The sequence below is a fragment of the Hyla sarda genome, chromosome 10 (assembly GCF_029499605.1).
Source record: "Hyla sarda isolate aHylSar1 chromosome 10, aHylSar1.hap1, whole genome shotgun sequence".
In the NCBI taxonomy this organism is placed as follows: domain Eukaryota; kingdom Metazoa; phylum Chordata; class Amphibia; order Anura; family Hylidae; genus Hyla; species Hyla sarda.
Window position 1 is genome coordinate 7,615,184 of NC_079198.1, and position 19,465 is coordinate 7,634,648.

At 45.1% G+C, this 19,465-nt stretch overlaps 1 protein-coding gene across 1 annotated transcript in view; it reads left to right on the forward strand.

Moving 5' to 3' along the window:
- The first annotated feature begins 17,563 nt into the window (after positions 1–17,563).
- Positions 17,564–19,465, forward strand: part of LOC130294259 (sushi, nidogen and EGF-like domain-containing protein 1) — a 30,617-nt gene continuing 28,715 nt past the window's right edge. Inside the window, exon 1 of the mRNA XM_056543855.1 lies at positions 17,564–17,623. The gene's annotated coding sequence lies outside the window, so the exon portion shown is untranslated. The remainder of the gene's footprint in view (positions 17,624–19,465) is intronic.

Below are 19,465 nucleotides of genomic sequence, written 5' to 3' on the forward strand. Positions count from 1 at the left end.
ATCTATCTTAGCATTTCAGTTATAAAAAGGAAGTGAGAGAGAGAAAAATTGGACAAAGAAGGCATTAGAAATAAGTAGAGGACAATGGACAAAATAGAAAAAAAAATTGAAAAGAAAGGAGACTAAATAGAGTAAACAAAAAAGAGGAAGGGAAAAGAATGCAAAGATCAAGAAATTAACTGAATAGGACGAAAAAGGAGCAGAAGAAGAAGAAGACAAAGGAGGAAGAAGTGTAAAGGGCAGACGGACGGACAACGAACACTTAAGTTAATGTTGTGATTAACTTCCTATTCCCTTTTTTTTTCAGAGAAATTGGAGGGTTCTGAAAAGCCTTGTGTTTTTTTGGGTGAAGACTGTCGCAATTTGTGTTGCACTCCGCGTGCAACACAAATGCGGGCACTAAAGCCGAGAGAAAACTGTCAGGATCTTCTCTGCAGAGAGGCAGCCTGCTACAAGATCTTCTCTGTAGAGAGACAGCCCGCTACAAGATCTTCTCTGTAGAGAGACAGCCCGCTACAAGATTTTCTCTGCAGAGTGACAGACTGCTACAAGATCTTCTCTGCAGAGAGGCAGCCCGCTACAAGATCTTCTCTGCTGAGATCAAACTGCTACAGGATCTTCTCTGCAGAGAGGCAGCCTGCTACAAGATCTTCTCTGCAGAGAGGCAGACTGCTACAAGATCTTCTCTGCAGAGAGGCAGACTGCTACAAGATCTTCTCTGCAGAGAGACAGCCTGCTACAAGATCTTCTCTGCAGAGAGACAGCCTGCTACAAGATCTTCTCTGCAGAGAGACAGCCCGCTACAAGATTTTCTCTGCAGAGTGACAGACTGCTACAAGATCTTCTCTGCAGAGAGGCAGCCCGCTACAAGATCTTCTCTGCTGAGAGACTGCCAGCTACAAGATCTTCTCTGCAGAGAGGCAGCCTGCTACAAGATCTTCTCTGCAGAGAGGCAGACTGCTACAAGATCTTCTCTGCAGAGAGGCAGACTGCTACAAGATCTTCTCTGCAGAGAGGCAGACTGCTACAAGATCTTCTCTGCAGAGAGACAGCCTGCTACAAGATCTTCTCTGCAGAGAGACAGCCAGCTACAAGATCTTCTCTGCAGAGAGACAGCCTGCTAAAAGATCTTCTCTGTAGAGAGACAGCCTGCTACAAGATCTTCCCTGCAGAGAAGCAGACTACAACAAGATCTTCTCTGCAGAGAGGCGGCCTGCTACAAGATCTTCTCTGCATAGAGGCAGACTGCTACAAGATCGTCTCTGTAGAGAGGCAGCCTGCTGACGATAGACATGACTGGGCCTCCTCCATTTTGCCCGTGTTCCTTGCTCGATCGCAGTGTACTGGTTGGGAGGAGGCTCGGTGATGTGTATTGCTCCTCTATAGAAAGGGGTGGTGTCAAAGAGCAGACGCAGCTCAGTCCCACTCTATGGGCCTCATTTACTAAGGAGAACCTGTAGCAGTTTGATCTCAGCAGAGAAGATCTTGTAGCAGTCTGCCTCTCTACAGAGAAGATCTTGTAGCAGTCAGCCTCTCTGCAGAGAAGATCTTGTAGCAGTCAGCCTCTCTGCAGAGAAGATCTTGTACCAGTCTGTCTTTCTGCAGAGAAGATCTTGTAGCGGGCTGTCTCTCTGCAGAGAAGATCTTGTAGCAGTCTGCCTCTCTGCAGAGAAGATCTTGTAGCAGTCTGCCTCTCTGCAGAGAAGATCTTGTAGTAGGCTGTCTCTCTGCAGAGAAGATCTTGTAGCAGTCTGCCTCTCTGCAGAGAAGATCTTGTAGCAGTCAGCCTCTCTGCAGAGAAGATCTTGTACCAGTCTGTCTTTCTGCAGAGAAGATCTTGTAGCGGGCTGTCTCTCTGCAGAGAAGATCTTGTAGCAGTCTGCCTCTCTGCAGAGAAGATCTTGTAGCAGTCTGCCTCTCTGCAGAGAAGATCTTGTAGTAGGCTGTCTCTCTGCAGAGAAGATCTTGTAGCAGTCTGCCTCTCTGCAGAGAAGATCTTGTAGCAGGCTGTCTCTCTGCAGAGAAGATCTTGTAGCAGGCTGCCTCTCTGCAGAGAAGATCCTGTAGCAGTTTGATCTCAGCAGAGAAGATCTTGTAGCGGGCTGCCTCTCTGCAGAGAAGATCTTGTAGCAGTCTGTCACTCTGCAGAGAAAATCTTGTAGCGGGCTGTCTCTCTGCAGAGAAGATCTTGTAGCAGGCTGCCTCTCTGCAGAGAAGATCCTGTAGCAGTTTGATCTCAGCAGAGAAGATCTTGTAGCAGTCTGCCTCTCTACAGAGATCTTGTAGCAGTCTGCCTCTCTGCAGAGAAGATCTTGTACCAGTCTGTCTTTCTGCAGAGAAGATCTTGTAGCGGGCTGTCTCTCTGCAGAGAAGATCTTGTAGCGGGCTGTCTCTCTGCAGAGAAGATTTGGTAGCGGGCTGTCTCTCTGCAGAGAAGATCTTGTAGCAGGCTGTCTCTCTGCAAAGAAGATCTTGCAGTGGGCTGTCTCTTCAGAGAAGATCTTGTAGCGGGCTGTCTCTCTGCAGAGAAGATCTTGTAGCGGGCTGTCTCTCTGCAGAGAAGATTTGGTAGCGGGCTGTCTCTCTGCAGAGAAGATCTTGTAGCAGGCTGTCTCTCTGCAAAGAAGATCTTGCAGTGGGCTGTCTCTGCAGAGAAGATCTTGTAGCGGGCTGTCTCTCTGCAGAGAAGATCTTGTAGCGGTCTGTCTCTCTGCAAAGAAGATCTTCTGCAGAGAAGAAAAGATGACAAAAAAGGAGGATAAAAAGGAGAAGAGAGGAGAGGAAAAAAGATAAGGAGGATGAGAAGAAATTGACCACAAAAGAGAAGAAACAGGGAAAACAAGAAGAAAAATATAAAGGGAGTGAATCGGAAGAAGCAGAAGTAGAAGAGAAGTTATATTCAAGACAGAAAAAAGGAAAAAGTGAAGAAAAACAAAAAAGGGAAAGATGAAGAAGAAGAATTAGAAAAATGATAGAAGATGAAGGGGAGGAAAGAGAAAAGGAAATGTCAGTTCTATAGATCACATCTAATGATGGATACATTCCTTCTTACTGTATACTTACACATTTAGTTGACATCTTTCCTGGTGTTTGAGAAGATCTGAAATGTCTGAAAGGAAATATTCTGACCAATGAGCTTCTAATAATAATTATACCAAAATAATAGAGTACATGAAAGTGTCTTATGGAGAAACAGAAGGGGATATATATATATATACAGTACAGACCAAAAGTTTGGGCACCTTCTCATTCAGAGTTTTCTTTATTTTCATGACTATGAATATTGTAGATTCACACTGAAGGCATCAAAATCAAGCAAAAGGTGGCTAGAATCTAGAAAATGACAGATTTTGAGAAGGTGTGTCCAAAATTTTGGTCTGTACTGTATATATATATATATTTAACATGACCTTCCCGATCAGACTGCACGTCTCCCCAGAGAAGCCTATGTAGTCGCACTGGCACCAGTATTTTGAGACATAAAATAAATAAATGTGATGCCTTTCACATATTGGGCACTCTCATGAAATTTTTTTTTTTGCTATTGCACTCCTTATGGTAAATAAAAAATATTTCTAATATACTTTGTTTAAAAAAAAATGAAGTTTTCTATGTTTTATTTGTGCTTAAAAAAGATCAAGAGCACCTTTTCCCCCATCTTATACACAGACTTACAACCGAGGTGCTGAGGGGGGGGGGGGGGGGGGGGGTGTCCAACCAACAGCATATGGCAATTAAATGTGAGAGGAGCTATGATTGGATGAGGTTGGACACCCCCCCCCCCCTCAGCACTCCAGGCTGCACTCTCTGTGTTTGGACATAGAAAACTTCATTTATTTATTTTTAAAACAAAGTATATTAGAAATATTTTTTATTTACCATAAAGAGTGCAATAGCAAAACATTTTTTAATGAGAGTTACCCTTTAACAGTCTGGATCCATAACAGTAGGCTTCATAAAGTAATGGGGATTATTCAACTATGACTCAATGGAGATTTCAGAGGATATTAAAGGGGTACTCTGCTGCTCAGCGTTTGGAAAAAACTGTTCCGAACGCTGGAGATGGGAGCTCGTGATGCCATAGCCCCGCCCCTCATGACATCACGCCCCACCCCCTCAATGCAAGTCTATGGGAGGGGGCGTGACAGCGTCACGCCCCCTCCCATAGACTTGCATTGGGAGGCGGGGTATGACATCATGAGTGGGCGGGGCTATGACATAATGAGCTCCCAGCGCAGGCTCCAGCGCTCTAAACAAATTGTTCCCAATGCTGAGCAGCAAAGTACCCCTTTAACACCAAACTTGTGCCCCCATAGGATAGAAGACCCTGCTAGAGGGATCTGGCAATGTTTTTTTCCCCTCTTTCCCACTGAAATAAATAAACATGTATTAAATGTCAGCATATGGAGAAGTCCGGAGAAAAAGCTGTATTCCCATGTTTGTGGCCACCTTTACAGATGTTCCCTGAACTGGCCTTACTGTAAACCCCATAGCGGTACCATATCTAAAACTATTGAAGTATATGGTAAAAAGATAAGACTATTATAAAGCAGCAGCTAAGCTAAGAAGAGGACATAACTACTGAGAGAACAGAACAGTCCCATCTGATAGACATCATACAATGAATAGGGAATATCTGGCTGCAGGACATTGCACATGAATGTCCATCTACTCTGCAACATATACTGCACAAAAATAAGAGAAATTCCTCCTTCAAAATTCATATTAAAATACAACATATGTTCTCATACCTTAAATCCCGTCTGCTGTAACCAACAAATCTGAGTAAAATTGTTTAGGCAGAGACGCCTTTATTTACTGACTGCAAGAGCAAATACGAACACGTACATGAAGACTGCAGCAGTAGCCAAAGTTACAAATACTGATCCAAATCCAATTATCTAAGACAATTATGCAGATTTTAAGAAGTGAGGTGGAATATTTCTGCCCTGGCTGCAGGGGGCAGTATTTTGGCAGATATAAAATCAACCGAAGACAACATCTGCATGAAGTCTGTATGTTCTCCCTGTGTTTGCAGAGGTTTCCTTTGTATACTTTTTCTTACGATTGATTTCCTCCCATTTACAAGTGCATTCAGAAAATCTTCAGATAATTAAACATTTTCAACATCTATTTTCTATCTTTAATTTCAACCTCCAGTCTTTTTGGGGATGAGGCCACAAGGTTTACACACCAGGATTTAATGGGTTTCCTCCAGACAAGATGCTGCCCCCACCATGATCACTGTAGGGATGGAATTGGGCGGGTGATGGGCAGTACCTGGTTTCCTCCAGACATGATGCTGCCCCCATCATGATCACTGTAGGGATGGTATTGGGCAGGTGATGGGCAGTACCTGGTTTCCCCCAGACATGATGCTGCCCCCACCATGATCACTGTAGGGATGGTATTGGGCGGGTGATGGGCAGTACCTGGTTTCCTCCAGACATGATGCTGCCCCCACCATGATCACTGTAGGGATGGTATTGGGCAGGTGATGGGCAGTACCTGGTTTCCCCCAGACATGATGCTGCCCCCACCATGATCACTGTAGGGATGGTATTGGGCAGGTGATGGGCAGTACCTGGTTTCCCCCAGACATGATGCTGCCCCCACCATGATCACTGTAGGGATGGTATTGGACAGGTGATGGGCAGTGCCTGGTTTCCCCCAGACATGATGCTGCTCCCACCATGATCACTGTAGGGATGGTATTGGGCAGGTGATGGGCAGTACCTGGTTTCCTCCAGACATGATGCTGCCCCCACCATGATCACTGTAGGGATGGTATTGGACAGGTGATGGGCAGTACCTGGTTTCCCCCAGACATGATACTGCCCCCACCCTGATCACTGTAGGGATGGTATTGGGCAGGTGATGGGCAGTGCCTGGTTTCCCCCAGACATGATGCTGCTCCCACCATGATCACTGTAGGGATGGTATTGGGCAGGTGATGGGCAGTACCTGGTTTCATCCAGACATGATGCTGCCCCCACCATGATCACTGTAGGGATGGTATTGGGCAGGTGATGGGTAGTGCCTGGTCTCCTCCAGACATGATGCTGCCCCCACCATGATCACTGTAGGGATGGTATTGGGCAGGTGATGGGTAGTGCCTGGTCTCCTCCAGACATGATGCTGCCCCCACCATGATTGCTGTAGGAATGATATTGGGCAGTGCCTGGTTTACTTCAGATGGATTGATCTGCTGCAGGATGCTAGAACTTGTAGTTTTGCAACAGCTGGAGGCATGCTAATTGTGAAACACTTCCACAGAGATATCAGTATGTAGAGACTGCTGGGTGTACGTGTCATTGCAGGTAGGAACTACAACCTGTGACTTGAGTGAACAATTCTGGCTTTGCCAACAACTCACATTGATCACTGAACTGTGCGGCAATCAGGAGGTATTACCCATGAGTGTCTCAATTATCCTGTTTCTGCTCCTAGAGGGAGAATTTTCTAGACAGAAAAGAGAAGAGCTGGGAAAGGACCCTTCTGCAAGCACTTAACTCTTCAGAGGCTTCCAGTCTGAGTTAGTTCTGTGTGGCTTACACGTCATAATCACCTGTATCTTGACCAGTTAGCAAACCTGTGTAGGCCCTGCTTAGTATAGAATTATCTATAGCAGACTGTCTATGTATCGCCATGAGCATCGCCAAAGTGCATTCAGCATAGCCAGAGAAATTATTGGTCAGAATTACGTCTCTCAGAGGACTTAAAGGGAACTGCAACCAATAACAGCAATCTATAACATTAGAGCCCTGAGCTATGAAGAGAATATATTGTCTGGATTGTGCAAAGTGAACTTTGAGTGAATTTTACTCCTGTTTTGCAATATACCTGCGTATTTGAAGTATTCTTGTTGCACAAGACACCACAGGTACAACCCTGCAGACACTCTGCCTTAAAGGGGTACTCTGCCCCTAGACATCTTATCCCGAGGGTCCCCAAGCTGGGGACCCCCACGATTTCACTGCTGCACCCGGCGTTTGTTTAGAGACGTGATGTCACGGCCACACCTCCTCAATGCAAGTTTATGGGAGGGGGCGTGACAGCTGTCACGCCCCCTCCCATACACTTGAATTGAGGGGGTGTGGTCGTGATGTTACGAGCAGGGCGTGGCCATGACGTTTTGAACCTCTGCCCGGCATTGCCAGTGATCCGGCACGGAGCGAAGTTCGCTCCATGCACCGGATGTCTGAGGTGCCGCAGCCGAGATTGCGGGGTTCCTCAGTGGCGGGACCCCCACGATCAGACATCTCATCCCCTATCCTTTGCATAGGGGTTAAGATGTCTTGAGGCGGAGTACTCCTTTTAGAACTATCACCTATAATGCAGGCCCTCAGTTTCTAAAGTTGCAGGGGCTCACAATGCCATCTGTGACTGCACTAAAGACTTTTCCCAAGGAATTACTACCCTCATCTGCCCCATACTACTCCACCCATCATTTTCGTGAGCACCACATCTCTATAAAAGCATTGAAAAGCTTATACTTGTTTCTCATATCGGAGCCGACATGGCAGCACGCATGTATAGGGGAATGGTGACCCCACAGCGGTGCCCCTCACACCCCATATATGTTATTATTATTGTTTCTTACCTTTTGTATCCGTGAGGTTTCGAACAATCTCAGCGTCTTTTCTCTTTTATTATTCTCTGTGTTTCGTTTCTCTTTTTCGTAGTTGAAGGTTAAACTTTCACTTTCTAGCTTTAACTTGTAAAGCAGGATTTACCAGTTCAACTGAGACAACGCAGTTATACATAGAGATATATGGATACATACAGATAGTATTGTGTGTGAACATTTGGGGAGATTTATCAAAAACTGTGCAGAGGAATAGTTGCCCATAGCAACCAATCAGATCGCTTCTTTCATTTTTAACAAGGCCTCTGCAAAATAAAAGAAGCGATCTGATTGGTTGCTATGGGCAACTGGGCAACTTTTCCTCTGGACAGGTTTTGATAAATCTCCCCCATTGTGTACAGTGAGCTCCCTTATGAGTAGTGATGAGCGGCATTGCCCATATTCGAATTTGTGATCTTTCGCGAATATATAGATGAATATTCGTCCTATATTCGCAAATTTTGCGTATTTGTTGTAATCGCATATTCGAGGAAGAAAACAGTGAGGGGGGGGGGTGAGCAACTTTACTATTGGTTGCTAGGGATGTTGCTGATAACCTCTGACAAGTGTATATGCATCATTCTAATTGGCCCACAAGTGAAAAGAAGGAATATGCGCATATGCGGGGGGAAAAGCGAATATTCGCAATTTCGAATATATAGCGAATATATTCGCAAATTTGCGATATTAACAATAAAAATTTGAAATGCGAATATTCGCGCCCAACACTATTTATGAGTAGTTATAGTATTCAATTTCGTGTAATTTTATATTACATAAATATTATTGCAGTTATACTAACCTTTGTGTAGCGTGTACCGTGTATCTCACCTCTATATTTCCTATTTAGATTTTTTTATGACATTTGTGTTTGGTCTTCATATCAGTTTTTGTGAGCCTTGTGTTTGGTCGCTTCCTGGTTAACCCCTGATGAACCCACTGCACGTGACAGAAACGCGTCGGCTTACCAGTGCAAGGCTGCTCTATTTTGACCAATAGGGACTTTTTAGGGTGAAGTCCAAGAGGTAGCTCGGGGCAGGGGTCGCCCTTTTTAGGGCGAGTGCCCCGACGGTCCCTGTGGGACCTGGGGTGGACTATACTACATCTCCCTGACAGGGACTTTGTATGGCTACTCTACTTTACATCTCCTCCGCCTGATACCCTCCCCCTGCATTTCCGCCTGTATTCTCCCAGCTATCTAGACTTTGCTGATTGATAACACAATACTCTTGTCTATATATATATATATATATATATATATATATATATATGTATATATATACATATATATAGGGTTATATCATCTGTAATCCCTATAACTTGTGCCCTTGGCATTGTCCTAGGCTTGTGTGTTTTCTTGTTTGTGGGGTGTTTTCTTGGATTTTAAGCATCTGATTAAAAGTTTTTTTTATTTTTTTTATCTGTACCCCCCTGTGAATTGCTACTTGCACTTTGGTACTGGCTAAAATCTATTCCTAAGAATTTATTTTGTGAACCAAATATATGAATGAACAGCACAGAGATCTTTCTAGTGATCTTTTTATACCTAGGCCAATAACCATGACAAGGGGGCATCCTCTACGGGGGCGGAGTCGTGACATCACGATCTTCCGTTCCCGAGGTCGGGAGCCAGAACCTCCAGCGCTGCCGGAAGCAGATACAAGTGGGTGCTGCACGCTATATTGCGAGGGTCCCCCACGATCAGACATCTTATCCCCTATCCTTTGGATAGGGATAAGATGTCTAGGGGTGGAGTACCCCTTTAACCCCTTAAGGACGCAGGACGTAAATATACGTCCTGGTGAGGTGGTACTTAACGCACCAGGACGTACATTTACGTCCTGTGCATAACCGCGGGCATCGGAGCGATGCCCGTGTCATGCGCGGCTGATCCCGGCTGCTGATCGCAGCCAGGGACCTGCCGGCAATGGCCGACGCCCGCGATCTCGCGGGCGTCCGCCATTAACCCCTCAGGTGCCGGGATCAATACAGATCCCGGCATCTGCGGCAGTGCACGATTTGAATGAATGATCGGATCGCCCGCAGCGCTGCTGCGGGGATCCGATCATTCATAACGCCGCACGGAGGTCCCCTCTCCTTCCTCCGTCCGGCTCCTGGCGTCTCCTGCTCTGGTCTGTGATCGAGCAGACCAGAGAAGAAGATGACCGAAAACACTGATCTGTTCTATGTCCTATACATAGAACAGATCAGTATTAGCAATCATGGTATTGGGGACTATGGGGACTATTCAAGTGTAAAAAAAAAATTTAAAAAAATTTAAAAGTAAAAAAAAAGTGAAAAATCCCCTCCCCCAATAAAAAAGTAAAACGTCTGTTTTTTCCTATTTTACCCCCAAAAAGCGTAAAAAAATTTTTTTATAGACATATTTAGTATCGCCGCGTGCGTAAATGTCCGAACTATTAAAATAAAATGTTAATGATCCCGTACGGTGAACGACGTGAACAAAAAAAAAAAAAAAGTCCAAAATTCCTACTTTTTTAATACATTTTATTTAAAAAAATTATAAAAAATGTATTAAAAGTTTTTTATATGCAAATGTGGTATCAAAAAAAAGTACAGATCATGGCGCAAAAAATGAGCCCCCATACCGCCGCTTATACGGAAAAATAAAAAAGTTAGAGGTCATCAAAATAAAGGGATTGTAAACGTACTAATTTGGCTAAAAAGTTTGTGATTTATTTTAAGCGCAACAATAATATAAAAGTATGTAATAATGGGTATCATTTTAATCATATTGACCCTCAGAATAAAAAGAACACATGTCATTTTTACCATAAATTGTACGGCGTGAAAACGAAACCTTCCAAAATTAGCAAAATTGCGTTTTTCGTTTTAATTTCCCCACAAAAATAGTGTTTTTTGGTTGCGCCATACATTTTATGATATAATGAGTGATGTAATTACAAAGGACAACTGGTAGCGCAAAAATCAAGCCCTCATACTAGTCTGTGGATGAAAATATAAAAGAGTTATGATTTTTAGAAGGCGAGGAGGAAAAAATGAAAACGTAAAAATTTAATTGTCTGAGTCCTTAAGGCCAAAATGGGCTGAGTCCTTAAGGGGTTAAAGAAAAAAAAAGGGAAAAAAAAGTATCAAGTGCAACAATTGGAATCCTAAAGGGCCTTCGGCTGGGGAGCCATTACTGTATGACGTCTTGGCCATTGACCTTATTACCTTACACCCTGCTATAGGACATTGTAGCACACAAAACCTTGAATAATGGCAATCTACTAAGTGGTCTCCTACAACTGAAGGTCAAACTGCAAAGGTTTCTTTATAGAAGAGTCTTCATATTGGACTGCATTTTTCTAAAGTTAACCTTTAAAGTCCTGGAGAAAATAAATCGGTCATAACTACCCTTAAGACTATCTAAACTTTAATCCAAGCTACAAAGGGAAATGCTGCCTCCTCTCATACGCTAAAGGAAAATCTTCCTTTTTTGTGTGCCTTCAAAACACTGAATATTGTGAATTGCGTGCACGGGGAACTTCATTCACACTTTCACCCAGACACTATATCCACAGGGGCTGCTCCGAGGTCAGAGACCAGTGGTCTCCAAACTATGAACCTCTATATATTGCAAAACTACAACTCCAAGCATGCCCGGTGAGCCGAAGGTCCACTTTAGTGCTGTTGGGCTTTCACTAAGGCGCTGAGCTGGTTGTTTATAATGACAATATTTACAATACAGTGGTCCCTCAACATACGATGGTAATGCGTTCCAAATGGACCATCGTTTGTTGAAACCATCGCATGTTGAGGGATCCGTGCAATGTAAAGTATAGGACAGTGGTCTACAACCTGCGGACCTCCAGATGTTGCAAAACTACAACACCCAGCATGCCCGGACAGCCAACGGCTGTCCGGGCATGCTGGGAGTTGCAGTTCTGCAACATCTGGAGGTCCGCAGGTTGAAGACCACTGTTAGAGAAAGTTGTATTGAACTGTCCCCGCCGCTCTGGACCGTCACCGCTGCCCGGGATGTCGCCTTCCATCGCTGTCGCCGCGTCCCCGAGGTGTCCCCGATGCTCCGGCAAGGCCTCTGCTTCCCCGGCATCCTCGCTCTCCGTCGCCGCCATCACGTCACTATGCACGCCGCTCCTATTGGATGACGGGACGGCGCGCGCAGCAACGTGATGACGACGATGGAGAGCGCCGACGATGCAGGGGATCCCGAAGAGGACACGCCGGAGCCCCGAGGACAGGTAAGTGATCGTCAGCGGACCACACGGGGCACCGTAAACGGCTATCCGGTGCCAGCTGAAGCAGTCTGCGCTGCCGGATAGTCGTTTATGCGATGGCTCCGACATACAAAAGCATCGTATGTTGATGCTGCCTCTGAGAGGCCATCGTATGTTGAAATCATCGTATGTCGGGGCCATCGTAGGTCGAGGGGTCACTGTATATTTGTATCCTTTATCCTATACAACTTATAGTCGTAATTGACTCAGGTGACAGCGTTGTCATCATAAGTCTATGGAGAATGGAGATGGCAGCAAGCTGGGGAGTGAGGCACAGAGCCTTGTACTTCTCTCTCAATTGGAAAAAAAAACATTTTCTGGTTGAATTAACACGTTTTGTTTACTACTTAATTCTGTATGTGTTCCCTCCTAGTTTTCATGTCCCAGATTTATCAAACTGTGTGAGAGAAAAAGCGGAGTGATTTTCCTATAACAACCAATCACAGCTCTGCTACCGAGCTCTGGTAAATTGAAACCTGAGCTGTGATTGGTTGCTGTAGGAAAATCACTCTATTTTTTCCTCTCACACAGTTTGATAAATCTAGGGCCGTGTATTCAATATGAATCCATAATATAGACAAAAGAAAATAAATAAAAAACACAAAAAAGGTTTGTGAAAACTGTTGACCGGTTGCATTTTTTTCAACACTTTGCCAAGAAGCAGGGACTCCTATTGTTTTAACAGGAGTCCCTGCTCCCTTACTCTAAGCAGCAATATGCTATGCTTACTGGAGGTAAATGGTGATGCTACGCAATGGTGCAATGATGCTAATACACTCACTGCGGCTGGCTCACAAGTATTCACTGAGCAGGAAGCGTAGGGCACCAGGGAGACTATGAAGAGAGCGGGGACACCTGTTGTTTTGACACGAATCTCTGCTACTATACAGTATACAGCGATGTGATGTTTACTGTATGATACACAGCGGTATGTGGCGACGCTATATTATTTATAATATAAGCCATAAAAGATAGCCATACAGTTACAAGAAGCAAATATCACCATACATGTTACACCATACTGAAACTAACCATCTATATATATATATATTTATTTATATATATATATATATATATATATATATATCACAAACAGTTCAAACTGTTTGTTTTTTTAACAAATTTGAATTAAAAACACATTTTTTTGAATATGGGTTTTTTACCCTGGGTTGATATTGGCCCTTTAGCCTAGTTTTTCCCTTTAGGGTTGTTGTCTTTGATGCTATGAATTACCATTTAGGGTAGGGTCAGACGGAACGGATTTTCAGTGTATTTTCCGCTGCGGATCCGCTGATGATGGACCCTAGAGTGTGCCTCCTGCTGTGCCAGCATTTAGCGTCAATCTGCCTCTACGAGCAGACACACAGTGTTCGGTGAATCGCCGCGCGTACGCGCAGTGTACTCGCAAACATCACGGCTGCTCTCGGCCTAGCTGAAGGAGCAGGGGGAGCGGGATTTTTGCGAATACACTGCGCATACACTGCGCACACACACCGTGACTTGCAGAACACTATATGGGGAGATTTATCACAACCTGTCCAAAGGAAAAGTTGCCAAATTGCCCATAGCAACCAATCAGATCTCTTCTTTCATTTTGCAGAAATCTAGAGAGAGGAAGGAAGGCGCCTCATGTGCGGGATCAGCAGATCTTGTTAGTGGGGGTAGGGGACAGTAATTCCCAGGCCGCTTACCAAAGTTGGTTGTGCGCCCACACACAACAAGGTAAAGTGTAGAATGAATGTAAGTAAAGGTCCACTGCAGCCCTCCTGGGTAGAAGTAGAATCAAAACAGGATGACTGTGAGTTCAGGAGTTAGTCCGGCGCAGAGAGGAACCATCAGGGAGCCAGATAAAATCAATGGATTTATTAAATGCAACGCGTTTCGCTGCGCATGCGCAGCTTCATCAGGCCTCTGATGAAGCTGCACATGCGCAGCGAAACACGTTGCATTTAATAAATCCACTGATTTTATCTGGCTCCCTGATGATTCCTCTCTGCGCCGGACTAACTCCTGAACTCACGGTCATCCTGTTTTGATTCATTTTGCAGAGGCCTTGTTAAAAATGAAAGAAGTGATCTGATTGGTTGCTATGGGCAACTTTTCCTTTGGACAGGTTTTGATGAATCCTTTCCCCTATGTGTCCACGCTTAGTGGCGTATTGCTGCTATGAGCAGGCACACTGTAGGGTCCATCATCAGTGCTGCGGATCCGTTCCGCGTAACCCTACCATACAGGTGGATGTCCTTAAATTTTCTGATCCTGTGACTTCCTCTTAGACTATCATGATCTCCAGATGGATTTGCCATAAGTCTCATAGACTTTCATGGGAAAATGTGTCTCCAGTAGTCTCGAAGTAAGTCAATGGATCAGAAGCGTCCATGAAATTTAAAGGGGTACTCCGCTGCTCAGCGTTTGGAACAAACTGTTCCGAACGTTGGAGGAGGTGCCGGGAGCTTGTGACATCATAGCCCCGCCCCCTCATGGTTCCCGTCCCGCCCCCTCAATGCAAGTGTATGGGAGGGGGCGTGACAGCCGTCGTGAGTCGTGAGTCGTGACAGGACCCCCGCGATCAGACATCTTATCCCCTTTGGATAGGGGGTAAGATGTCTAGGGGTGGAGTACCCCTTTAAGCCTTTAAGAAGCCTTTGATGAGTCTTGGTAATAGACCCAATTGGAACAGTTCAGTATGAAGTCGTCTGGTACCAGTAAACAGTGGAAGAAGTTGTAACGTAAGGTTCCATGTGAGTGGGGTCCAGCTATCCCCAAATATCCTCCATTGTGAAATAAATATTGGAGAATCACAGAGGCATTCGTAACACTCAAGCTGAAACTTCAAAAAGCAGTGATCGGACCAGGGAATCCTTAAAGGGGTACTCCGCCCCTAGACACATATATTATTTAAAAAGCAGAATACATAAGAATAATAAGGCACAAACATACAATCACAGTTGGAGATACAAGACCGGTAAATGGTAATTTTGCATAGACTATTAAACAGGGATTTATCAGTAAATAAATAAATCACATAGTAGCTAGCAGTATCAACAGTACATGATATAAAGCAGTCATATAAAGTGCATAGTGCATATGAATAGCTAGCATAGGAAACAGTGTAAACAAATCAACCCGCAGTCTATGGAGAGTAAGCAAGTCTTACCAGTCAATGTACCAACCCCTAGCACAGGCTTCCAGTATCTGTATACACTGCTATATACTACTATATTACTATATACACCCAGGAGAAATGCTAGCACAGGCTTCCAGTATCTGTATACACTGCTATATACTACTATATACACCGCAGGAGAAATGCTAGCACAGGCTTCCAGTATCTGTATACACTGCTATATACTACTCTATAAACCGCAGGAGAAATGCTAGCACCGGCTTCCAGTATCCGTAGTTTCAGGTGCTGCACATCTGGTATCTTCACAGCATAGACAATTGCCTTCAGATGACCCCAAAGATAAAAGTCTAAGGGGGTCAGATTGGGAGACCTTGGGGGTCATTCAACTGGCCCACAACGACCAATCCACTTTCCAGGAAACTCTTCATCTAGGAATGCTCGGACCTGACACCCATAATGTGGTGGTCATCATCTTGCTGGAAAAATGCAGGGAATCTGCCAGGTCCGAGCATTCCTAGATGAACAGTTTCCTGGACAGTGGATTGGTCGTCGTGGGCCAGTTGAATGTCCCCCAAGGTCTCCCGATCTGACCCCCTTAGACTTTTATCTTTGGGGTCATCTGAAGGCAATTGTCTATGCTGTGAAGATACGAGATGTGCAGCACCTGAAACTACGGATACTGGAAGCCGGTGCTAGCATTTCTCCTGCGGTGTATATAGTAGTATATAGCAGTGTATACGGATACTGGAAGCCTGTGCTAGCATTTCTCCTGCGGTGTATATAGTAGTATATAGCAGTGTATACGGATACTGGAAGCCTGTGCTAGCATTTCTCCTGCGGTGTATATAGTAGTATATAGCAGTGTATACGGATACTGGAAGCCTGTGCTAGCATTTCTCCTGCGGTGTATATAGTAGTATATAGCAGTGTATACGGATACTGGAAGCCTGTGCTAGCATTTCTCCTGCGGTGTATATTGTAGTATATAGCAGTGTATATGGATACTGGAAGCCTGTGCTAGCATTTCTCCTGCGGTGTATATAGTAGTATATAGCAGTGTATACGGATATTGGAAGCCTGTGCTAGCATTTCTCCTGCGGTTTATAGAGTAGTATATAGCAGTGTATACGGATACTGGAAGCCTGTGCTAGCATTTCTCCTGCGGTGTATATAGTAGTATATAGCAGTGTATACGGATACTGGAAGCCTGTGCTAGCATTTCTCCTGTGGTGTATATAGTAGTATATAGCAGTGTATACAGATACTGGAAGCCTGTGCTAGCATTTCTCCTGCGGTGTATATAGTAGTATATAGCAGTATATACAGAAGAGGGTTGCATTGACAATCCAACACAATGGGCAGCACATTCAACACATTTTATAAGTGGTCAGAAACTTGTAAATAACTCATGAAATAAAGTTACATTAAACCCAAGCACATCATTGTTTTTCTTGTGAAATTCCCAATCAGTCACATGACCCTCTTCCTATTGAAAAAACAAAAGTTGGTTTCAAAATGGCCGACTTCAAAATGGCCGCCATGATCACCACCCATCTTGAAAAGTTTCCCCCCTCACATATACTAATGTGCCACAAACAGGAAGTTAATATCACCAACCATTCCCACTTTATTAAGGTGTATCCATATAAATGCCCCCCCCCCCCCCCCCCTGTATATATATTGTATCTGCAGCTCACAAGAGTTCTCCAAGAACCAGACTCTCCTGGTCTGAGCCTTAATAGTTACCTGGACAAGGATGAAATGGTCAAGTCCTGGAGAAGGACAGACTATTGGAGTGAGGCTTTGGTGATCAGGAGATCATTGGCCACTTTGGTGATGGAGTAGAGGAGGGGGAAACACAGACAGAAGGTGGCCAAAATGTGGGTTGGATGAAAAGTGGAAGGACAATTCAATGTAGACGTCTTATTTTAGAAGTTATGAGACAAAGGGGAGAAGTGAGATGGGTCGGTAGCTGGACAAGGAGGATGGGTCCTGAGTTGGCTTTCTGATGTTGGGTGTGATGGTTACATGTTTAAATGGAGAAGGAAAACGTCGTTGGTTAGTGATAGATTAAAGAGATGGATTAGTGCTGTATAGCAGTAGGGTTGGGAATAAGGTGGGATGGGATTGGTTTAAAGGGGTACTCCGCCACTAGACATCTTATCCCCTATCCAAAGGATGGGGGATAAGATGTCTGATTTTGGCTGCAGCACCCCAGACATCTGGTGCACGGAGCAAACTTCGCTCCATGCCAGGTGACTGGTGATGCAGGGCAGAGGCTCATGACATCACAGACACGGCCCACTCATGACGTCACGGCCATGCCCCCGCAATGCAAGTCTATGGGAGGGGGCGTGACGACGGATGCTCCAGAACACAGTGCTCCGAAACGAACACCGAGTGCAGCACAGAGATCGCGGGGTCCCCAGCGGTGGGACCCCTGCGATCAGACATCTTCTCGTCAGGTTAGATATGCAACAGAGGTGGGTAAAAATAAGGTCTAGTTTGTGACTTTTTTGAGTTGCTACAGAGGACCACTTTAAAAGGCTGAAAGAGAAGGTTAGCGGTGGCTGACTGGGATGTGTTGAGAGGAAATGTAGTAGTCAGGTAGTGAATTGGCCAATACAGGTTGTTGCAGGGCCTTGTGGTTGGGAGATGATGGCTTGACAAATCCAAGGTGACAGTTCGCCTAGGTGTTGTCAGCCCTAGTGTTTTCGCGGCAAAGGTTGATGATGAATCTAGCGCTGAGCTGCCTGTGCTGAGCGTGACATTGCCCTGTGCTTCCTCAACGGTGGCGGCCGGCGGCAGCTCCTTCAGCACTTCACCTCATTCAGAGGTTCCAGAGGACTTTACATCCGGTCAGTGTCCTGCTCCTGCCCAGGGGCACATGATTGAAGAGGTACTCCACTGCCCCAGTTTCGGAACATTCCTGACGTCACGCCACACCCCACGTGACATCATGCAACACCCCCTCAATGCAAGTCTATGGGAGGGGTATGACGACTGCCACGCCCCCTGCCATAGAGTTGCATTAAGGGGGTGTGGCATGATGTCACAACCCCAGTAGCCCGCAGCCAGTGTTCGGAACAAAGTGTTAACTCTGCTGCCATTTGCAGTGCTGCCAACCCCAAGCCCCCTGCTGCATTTCCTGTCACTGCTGTCACCTTCCCTCCTGCTGCACCTACTGTCACCCCACAACTGCAGCACCTCCTCTCACTGCTGTAACCCTCCTTCCTGCTGCACCTTCTGTCATTGTTATCCCACTCCATCCTGTTGCACCTCATGTCACTGCACTGATTTTACCCTCCCTTCGGCTACAACTCCTGTCATTGCTGGCACCCTTCCTCCAGACCCCTTTTAACCACCATGACTGCCTCCTCCGAGAGAATTCCACAGTCTCACTGCTCTTATAGTAAAGAACCCCCGTCTGTGCTGGTGTAGAAACCTTCTTTCCTCTAAACATAGAGGATGCCCCCTTGTTATATATACAGTCCTGGGTATAAATAGATCATGGAGAGATCTCTGTACGGCCCCCTGATATATTTATACATAGTTATTAGGTCTTTTTTCTAAACTAAATAACCCTAATTCTGATAATCTTTCTGGGTACTGTAGTCCTTCTATTCCCCGTATTACTCTGGTTGCCCGTCTTTGAATCCTCTCCAGCTCCACTGTATCTTTCTTGTACACTGGTGCCCAGTACTGTACACAGTATTCCATGTGTGGCCTGACCAGTACTGTACACAGTATTCTATGTGTCGTCTGTCCAGTACTGTACACAGTATTCTATGTGTGATCTGACCAGTACTGTACACAGTATTCTATGTGTGGTCTGCCCAGTACTGTACACAGTATTCTATGTGTGGTCTGACCAGTACTGTACACAGTATTCTATGTGTGGTCTGATCAGTACTGTACACAGTATTCTATGTGTGGTCTGATCAGTACTGTACACAGTATTCCATGTGTGGTCTGACCAGTACTGTACACAGTATTCTATGTGTGGTCTGACCAGTACTGTACACAATATTCTATGTGTGATCTAACCAGTACTGTACACAGTATTCCATGTGTGGTCTGACCAGTACTGTACACAGTATTCTATGTGTGGTCTGACCAGTACTGTACACAGTATTCTATGTGTGGTCTGACCAGTACTGTACATAGTATTCTATGTGTGGTCTGTCCAGTACTGTACACAGTATTCCATGTGTGGTCTGACCAGTACTGTACACAGTATTCTATGTGTGGTCTGACCAGTACTGTACACAGTATTCTATGTGTGGTCTGACCAGTACTGTACACAGTATTCCATGTGTGGTCTGACCAGTACTGTACACAGTATTCTATGTGTGGTCTGACCAGTACTGTACACAGTATTCTATGTGTGGTCTGACCAGTACTGTACACAGTATTCTATGTGTGGTCTGACCAGTACTGTACACAGTA